The following is a 9,597-nucleotide window of genomic DNA, read 5'->3' on the forward strand; positions in this document are numbered from 1 at the left end:
CCTCCCACAGGGCCCTACCTCAAACACTGGAGGTTAAGTTTCATCAAGAGGTGGGCAGGGTCAAACATTCAAATTATGGTAATTAATAGTACTCAGAACTTTCTATTTTTCTCAAAGAGTTACCCTCTGATACGACCATTGTTTTCTGTTATCGTCAAGTTGTCCCAGAATTGGCCAGTAGAAGCCCCTTCAAGTTGGGTTCAGTGACAATTTGACACATATCTAAAAGTCCTTGAGCTTGTTCCTTGCTTTCTAAGCCTGAATATCTTCTCTTTGTAGAAAGGAAGTAATGAAGCCAACCTCCAAGACTATGACTTTGTGGATTTCAAGAAGAAAAGCCTGAAAATAAAAACTCTAGATATATGGCATGTGGAATTTCATAAGCCCTCATCAAATAAAGGTTAGTTGTCCATTCAATCTTTGCTGCCTTCATTTTATCATTGTGATGCCTCTGACATTAACATAATAGCATGGATGCCAGAGACAATACTTGGAAATGTGATAGCAAACAGAGATAAGCCCACATTTCCATTATATGTGATTATCAGTGTCAATGTTGCGTGGCAGAGGAAATTGTGTGATAGATATGGAAGAGAGGAGAAGCATTGCATAGCTTCCTGTTAACTGAGAGGAGGTAGGCAAGATATCATCACTCTATCTCCTGCACTTCATGTGCTTCCCATTCTTCTATAATACTTGCCTCTGATATGATTTGGATATTTGTTCCCTCTAACAGTTATGGTGAGATTGGATCCCCAGTGTTTGAGGTGGGGAGTAGTGAGATATGTATGGGTAATTGGGTTGGATCCCTCATGAATGACTTGATACCATCCTGTTGAAAAGATCCTTGTACCCCTCTTCTCTCTCTAGCTCCCTGTCCTGCCATGTGACATACCTGATTCTTCTTGGCCTTCTGACTTGATTAGAAGCTGCCTGTAGTACCCATTGAAAGCAGATACTGGCACTTTGCTTCTTATACAACCTGTGTAACTGTGAGCCAAATAAACCTCTTTTCTTTACAAATTATTCACCTACAAGTATTTCCTTTATAGCAGCACAAAACAGCCTAATATCTTCTCTATTCCTTGTGCTTTCTTATCCTCTTCCTCTTCTATAAGGTGTAACATCAGAGAAGGGTATGTACTCAGTGCCTCAGAACCAGGAGCTAATGGAGAAAACCCAAGTCTGATGCTATATCTGTTAGACAGATAATACGGATACTTTAGGTAAGTTACTACTCTTCATCCAGGCTGATCCTTACAACAGGCCAAAAATACCAAATCTTCCCAACTATCAGGAATACTCTGGAGTGTAAGTGTGATCGCATGTAGGGAAACAATCTGAGGATTTAGGAGGAAGGCAAGGACCAGTGCAGTTTAGAGTAATTACATTAACAGAGACACTCATGGTGGCTCAGAACCTTGTATGGTCACCAGTAAATTAATGGTATTATAATATAGGCTGTTGAGATCTCAATTTTTCCAAGTGAGGTCTATGGAAAACTTTCTCAATTTCCTCGGGCTTACTTGTTAAAACAGCAGATAACCATAACTCTCAGCACACCATAACTCTGAATCTACACCAGAGAAGTGGGTTGGAATTTGTCTACATTTTGAGTTATTTCTCCAGTTAGTTCTGGTAGTCAACCAAATTTGAGAAGCCCTGCCGTAGATTTGCAACAAGGTTCATTAAAATCTTTGATGCCTAATTTCATTGTCTGTTGCCCCTTATACTCAACATTAAATATGTGTCTTCTTTGGTCTATCAAGTAGGTAATTAAGAAATTTTGATTCAGCAATTTATATGTAAGATGCTAAATTAGGCACTGGGATAACAGCACAGAAAATAAGACAGGGACCCTGGAGTTATTCTAAAATGGTAAAACTGGTAGTAAGTTAGTAAACAAATCAAATTAGGCAATTTCATATGAGACTTTGGGCTTTGAAGAAAATAAGCATGAATAGTAGAATATGGCAGACAGGGATTATTATAGATAGGGCTGTCTATGAATGTCTCTGTCAGTGAGGTTTGAGTTGAGTTCTGAAGGACAAGAAGAAGCCAGACATGGACAGGAGATTTTGTCAGTGCATCTGTGCTGTGAGTGGGAACCCATTGATTCAGGAGCTGAGGAGAAGCTGGAGTGACTGGAGTCTGGCAGACAACATGCAGGCAGATGGGAGGTAAGGTTCAAAAGGCTGGTTGATCGTATTACATTGTATAGTATTTCTCAATATGTGCATCTTTTATGGGAATTGGCAAATTTTTCAATTTTTGATTTACTATTGGTGTTATTGTTAGGTCCCTCTGAAAAAGGATGTTTCCTGGTTCCTGGCTCCTAGTGTCAAGAATGAGCACTGTTGCCTAGCTGAAGGGAGTGGCCACAAATATAAAGTAATCACCAGAAAAATACATTTATTACAGAACAAAACATATTTCAGGGAAAATATGTCTTTTCAAATGAGATGGGTTCCTCTACAGAATTGGAGAAGAGACCTTGAAGTCTGAACACATACTGTCTTTATAAGCTAACCAAGCTACCAAGTGTGTCCCCGCTTTCTCCTAGCAGGATTAGCTATTGCCTCCTGCCTTTGGGTAAGTGACAGGTAGGGATTATAGAACAAACATTTCAACACTTTTGTTTCTTTCTCAGAAAACATCCCGAAGAAGGCATGGGGGTTGAAGTTTTCAATCCTCAGACACAGCAATGTGGGAAGGGGAGGTGGTGGGCAGGGCAGGCCATGTTGCCCTCAGCCACAGCAGGTACTGGAGCTCCTGCTCATGCTGGCTGTGACTCCTTCCTCTGAGGCTGGTCAGGGTGGTGTCTTTATAGGTTATATCGTCCCTGCTCTGTGTGAGCCTGGCTATCTTCCGGTGCAGGGCCTCATCTAACAATATGAATATTCCTGTGTATACAGAGTTCCCAGATTCCCCCAGCATTACACAAAGGCACAGTGTTCTCCATTGTCAACATCCCCCTTCAGAGTGTGACAATTGATGAACCCATATTGACACACCCAACTTCATAGTTTATATTAGGATTCACTCTTGATGTTACACATTCTATGGATTTGGACAAGTGTACAATGAGATGTTTCCACCACTATAGTATCACACAAAGTATTTTCATTGCCATACAAAAATCCTCTGTTGTCCCATTCATCCTTCCCTTCGCTCTAATCCTGGCAACAACAGATCTTTTTGAGGTCTTTGTAGTACTTTTTCAGAATGTCATATAATTACAATCATATGGTATGTAGACTTTTCAGATTGTCTTCTTCCATTTAGAAATATATATTTAAATTTTGACCACATTTTTTCATGTCTTGATGGTTCATTTGTTTTTTCTTTCTACTTCTATATAAGTTTTTTTAATTGTATTTATGTATGAGAAAGCATATTTCCATGAAAAGATTCATTCACAAACATTCACAACATCTGTATTTACAAGAGCCCTGAACTAAAATTAACCATAATGTCTATCAAGGAGTGTATAAATAATAAAACTTTTCGTACAGCCATATAACAGAATACTATTTAGCAATCAATAATATAATGAAATACATCAATAGACATATGAAATAAAATGAAAAAAATCTAAAAATAAAGAAGACAGGTTCTCGTTAATAAAAAACCCTCTATGGTTCAATTTAAATAAATTTCTAGGACATAAAAAGTAATATATGGTGACAAGCATGCTATGTTGGCCTGGGAACAGTGTGTTGGGACAGGTAGCTAGCCTAGTTATTACAGAACTGAAATTGGGATGTCCTGGGAAGTAATAATGGTATTTAGAGACATATGGTTATTTAAGGGGATGTAGCTGAGTATCATCATAATAGAACAAATATAAGGTAATTCTTAGTGTCGCAAATACTGAATTATTGTACCTGACATTTTGACAATTTGAACACTTGAAAAACTTTGGGGGTCTTAGAAAAATGCATTGAAAAATGGATAAAAACATGAAAACCAAGGAAGGATGCACATTTATAATTTAAAATTGCTGGGAAGAACTTATAATCAACTGCATGTATCAACATTCATCTGAGAGATACACGGGAATCACTGGTTATTATTTAAGTAGTCAGAAAATTAATTAGTAAATTATTGCAGAAAAAATTAATTAGTAAATTATTGCAAATCATGTTAAAGAACAAACTCCTTCTATAAGTGAAAAATTCATTCTTTAATGATAAAATAAGACATAACTCAGATGGCCGTATAAAGCTACTACAAAACTTATAGTTGCTGATGGGAAACAATGCCATCTCCTAAGGCTCTTCTCCAATGATGACATCAAAGTAGCTTCTTTACTTTTAGACTGTTTGAAAACCTCATAGGAGCTATCCCACAAAATGCTTTGTTGGGATTTATGAACTCACTGGAATCAGGTGCCATATTCCATCAGGGATGGATGTGTTTGGGTCTCCTGAGGACTGTTTCTACTCAAATCTGGAGAAAATTCAGCAGCCATCATGACACAAATCTGTAGAACTTGTCCCTTTCAGACACCTGATTGATAGAAGTTCAGTCACCAGCAAGAAGAGCTACCTGAACAGAGACAGAATGCCCATTTTACAGAGGGGAAGGTTGGGCTGAGACAGCGTGATTATGTGTCTCATCCTCTCACATCCTGCCTTCACAAGGAAAGTAGCAGCAGGACACCCTGGAGCAGGACACCACCCTCAGTGGGGCCAGGAGGGTCCCACCTCTTCATGGAAACATTAGAACATCAAATACTAAAGCAGGTGCAGAGAGAGATAGACATGGGATACCTTTGTGTCTCCACATCCTAGGGATATTTAGCTCCCAAGGCAGGGAACCACCCCCTCAGGTAAATCCAGAGACCTGAAAGTAAGTCCCTGCTCCTCTCACCAGGCTACCCTAGGTTTCTATCAAAAGCCCACAGAATCACCATAATGATGTCAGGTTTCTAGGGCTACCAGGAAGCTCAGGCTTGTCCTTCACACTGTAAATGCCTCTGCACAGGGCACTGTCCGCTTGCCTTTATCAGAAAAGAAAACACCTTCATTTTTCAGGCCACCACTTGAGAAAATTTAATAATAAGATGAGCTAAACTGGGAGCTAAGAGAATTGTGCCCAGAGAGGTTAGAAATGTTTTGATCCTGCATGTCCACTCCTGTGGAAGTAAATAACAGGTAGGGAAAATTAGAACTTTGTCAAAAAAAACATTGTATAGTTCATCTGACTAAGGTTTTGCCCAGTAATAGACTATTTTATCCTAGCTATACTTCCCTGAAATATGTCTGAAATATCTTAATGACACTTTTTGGTGTTCCCAGATCATTTAGTCACAGAATTATAGGTAGCCTTAGTCTTTGGCCACAGACAGCTAACTGCTTACCATGGTGTATGTTTTACATGTGCCCCCTGAGAGGACTAGCTCATCTCCAAGAGCCCTAGGATACCTCCCTAGGTGTCCCTAGGGCACTGTATGCTGATGATATTCTCCTAAGGTCACTTTTCAAGCAAACAAAGCTCCAGACAACACAGACTTCGGTCTTCTACCATGCTTGGCAGACTAAGAAATTGTTCACAGTCATATCACTAAATGACCTAGAAACACCAAAAAAAAAAAAAAAAAAAAAAGGTACTTAAGATATCTCAGAGTTATGTCAGGAAAGCAGCCCTATAGTAAAACAGTAATTTAGTAGGCAGAAACCTAGTCAACTGAATCAAACAATGGTTTGCCTTGAGAAACTTCTTATCCCTCATTCCTTTAATTTTCTTCAATGTGGATGGACATACAGAAACAAAACTTTTCTAGCCTCTGCACATACTCTTTGGGAAGGAGAAACATTTTGCTTGGCTCAAGCTTTCTGTCTTCAAAACTCTTAGTAGGAAGCTGCCCTTGATGGGTGGTCTTACAATAGGCCCACAGCGCTTCTCCCTTTTCCGTGTCTCTCATTGGCTCACCAACTATTCATATAGTCTTGCTTCACAATGCTTGGATCTTAAATGGGACCCTGAAATGCCCTCCTTCTTCAAGTCTGAGCTCTAAACCAAATAGGAAATATGACCAAAGAAAAAAATATCTAGATTTTATTCTTCACAAAAGACCTGGTGTATATTGTCAGAGGGTGTCTCTGGCCATTGTGTGGAGAATGGACTGGAGAGAGATAAGATATTATGTGAGGATAACCATGAGGACAATATGGCAGAGGTCCAGGGGAGGGACTCTGGTGGATGGGCCAGGGCTGAAGCCATGTGAAGAGGGAGGTGTGGAACTGGACATTATTGGAAAATGTGACTTAGACTTGTTGGTACATGAGCTTCCTATAAGGGAATCCCAGAATAGGACAGACTTGTCCACCAAGCAGTGCTGCACTGGGATAGTCACAAAGGCCAAGGACTGCACTTCATATCTCTCTGCTATTTGGTGAAGAAAGCTTGTCTATGTGTGCCTAAGGAAAGTGAATTCCTAGCCAACAGCTATACCTGTAACAGCAGACAGTGCTTCAGGACACTTTCTTTGAGAAACACTAGTCAAACTGAATAAAAAATACCTCTTATTAGGAATGAATACTTAGTAAGCCATCCTCTGAGGTCATCCTCATGGAGTGGTTTGTAGCAACATCCTCTCATTATCTTAATGTACATGATTGCAGTGGAAGCTCCTTTTATAGGACCAGGTTCTAAACTCCAATAGTGGTGGGAAAGTTATATACTTGAAAATTTCCCCTGGAAATTCTTTCAAGTAGGAATTAATGACATGTTCATCAATCTCTAGCCACATAGAAGCTAACACTCTTAACATAATCAAAATTATTAGAAATTCCTACTAAGCTTTTAAAGATAAAAGAGTCTGTTTCTTATTCAATAATAACAGACCACAAAACAACAGAACAAGTTAATCAAAACCATAATGTTTTGGATTTTCATTTCTGATTAACCCATGTCCCCATACGATAGCCACTTTTTGTCTCAGGATTCTCTATGTTGACTGGGCTCATCTGGGTGTTTTATTCTCTGTGTGGTATCTGTCTCCTGGGGTTACAGTCATCTGAAGGCTCCACTTGTCTGGCACATACAAGAGAGCTCACTCACATGAATGACCACTAGGTGTCTGCTAGGAGCTCAGCTGGGCCTGTTGCCTGAACAACCTTGATACTCCATAGAATTCTCTATGTGTAGGATAGCCAGATATACCAGAGGACATTCAGTAAAATTCAGACTCAGATAAACAATGAGTAATATTTTGGTATCTGATGATAAATCTTATGTGTCAATTTGACAGGGCCATAGTACCTAGGTAAATAGTCAAACATTGATCTGAATGTTTCTTTGAAGATATTTCTAGATGAGATAAGAATTTAAATCATTAGACATTGTATAAAGCAGATTTCCACCTATCTTTAAAGTGTGTGGGCCTCATTTAATCAGTTGGAGGTCTACATATGTTTTTAGCCAAAAGGCTGAGAAATAATCAGTTGGAGGTCTGAATGGAATAAAATGACTGATCTCCCATGAAGAAAAATGAGTTCTGCTGAAAGATGGCCTTTGAAGTTAAAGTGAACATCAGCTATTCCGTGGTCTCCAGTCCACAAACATACCCTATGGATTAGAGATTTCTACCCTTCCTAATAGCGCTAGCCAATTCCTAAAATAAACCAATCTTTCTATCTCCTTTTTCTTTAGATAAATAGATGATAGATAGATAGACAAATAGATAGATGGATAGGTGCATACTCTATTAGATGTGTGTCTCTCGACAGGGATGGCAATATTATTTGGTTAGTCTCAATTCAGTGGACATCTTGTATTTTTATTTGCTAACTTTGTCAACCCTGGGGGAGAAACCCTTGGTTATGTAAATGTTGAGACAATGGTATTTCCAGTGAGACAAGTATAAGGAAAATGAGCAAATCAAATGGGCAAAAAGGGCAAACACTGGTAATACCCAGAGTTGTTGCTGCCAGATGGATGTATCCATTTTCTGAGGCACATATTATTATATATTGATAGCTTGACATAGAAATTCTATTTCAGCCAACAAGGGAGTTTCTGATGAGGGTTTAAATAAAGCTCACCAGGTGACTCTAATGTGCATACTAGTAAGGGGCCCTGGCTAACAGGACACATTAAGCTGATACATAAACTCCCTAATCCAGAGAGAAAAGACAGCTACTATTTATGAGGTAGATTGTTTAGAGAGGCCCAGCTCTAGGTCCTTTATGCTACTGTCTGGATTTAATCTCAGGACAACCCTGCTGGTGAGGTTTGAAGATCCTTTCTTCATGCATTTGTGTGACAACATAAAATTCCTAACGACAGAGACAGACACCAAAGGGGTTGCTGACCACACACACAATTAGAGACAAGAGTAAAACTTGCCAGCCAGGACATCTTGACTTGCTAGTGGCAGATCTTTAGTAAAGGTGTATGGATATATACTCTTAAGGAGGTTAATCTCTGTTCACCCTGTGTGTACTCTACCTGCATTTCCAGTAAGGAAGCAGGCTTGATCCTCCTTCCCCTTGCCACAGGGGAGGTTTATAGCAAGACTGAAATCAGAAGCCATTGAAGTTACAATGTTTCTTTTGTACCTTGAAAAGACATCAATTTATGGAAAGGATTGGGTTGCTTAGCCCTGTTAAGGAAAGGAGAGCCTCTGAGGACACAAAGAGGGGAGAGGAAGGGAGATTCCTCTTCCACCCGGATGAAGTCAGAGGGCTACAATTCTTTCCAAGAGTAGAGGAGTAGAGACCTGAGCACTGGCCTAAATCAATGCTTGGGGGGATCCTTCCATGGTCCATTAAGACAGGGTAGTGATCAATGAGATAGATTTTCCCATTTGGATGGCATAATGGATAGAGCAGGGTCAGGGGTCCTGAAGATACTGAGCCAGCTAGGGAAATGGTCAGTTTAGCCTTGAGTAGTGGAGACACATGAGTGATGATGACAAGGGCCTCCCCAGGCTGTTTCTGGAGGAGAAATTCCCACAAATGTGACTGTTTTATCAAGGAGCCTGAACATTGAATATTTTTAATAATTACTATCTATTTGATATCCAAAATGTCCTTAGTGTGGTACATTCCAGTCAACTAAAATCAAGAGCTCCTGTTTTTCTAACTCTATACAATAATGAGTTTCCAGACATTATTATTATTGGGTAAATATCCAATTGCTGGAATGTTAGATTACTCTTAATTCTTTCAATCTATTCCTTTGTAAATGGCATATTTTACATGTACATTCTAAATGCAAACACAATTGTCCCACACTATCCCTCAGGATATGCCTTTGAATAATACTAGAGTTTGACAAGAAAAAACCTGATCAGTGAGTTTGCACTTACATTGTATCCTGTTTAAATTGAAACTATGGAGTCAAAAGAATTCTACACACTGCTGGGGGAGGATTAAGGGCAAATTGTATTTTAACAGAGACACTGAACAACATCTATGGGAGATGGAAGTGAGGCCCCTTTAGCTGCTGCCCTGTCAGGTCTCCTCAGCAAAGTCTTGGACAAGTGTGCAAAGCCTGTTATAGCAGCATGGCTAAATATCAACATAGACCCAATGTTTCCTCCTTAGAAACAACTCCGAGATATGATTTTCTTTTTTTTTTTTTTTT

At 39.4% G+C, this 9,597-nt stretch overlaps 1 pseudogene; it reads left to right on the forward strand.

Moving 5' to 3' along the window:
- The first annotated feature begins 2,064 nt into the window (after positions 1 to 2,064).
- Positions 2,065 to 9,597, forward strand: part of LOC100943623 — a 30,882-nt pseudogene continuing 23,349 nt past the window's right edge.

Source organism: Otolemur garnettii, unplaced genomic scaffold (assembly GCF_000181295.1).
Source record: "Otolemur garnettii isolate 467f Iridium unplaced genomic scaffold, OtoGar3 scaffold00248, whole genome shotgun sequence".
Taxonomy (NCBI): domain Eukaryota; kingdom Metazoa; phylum Chordata; class Mammalia; order Primates; family Galagidae; genus Otolemur; species Otolemur garnettii.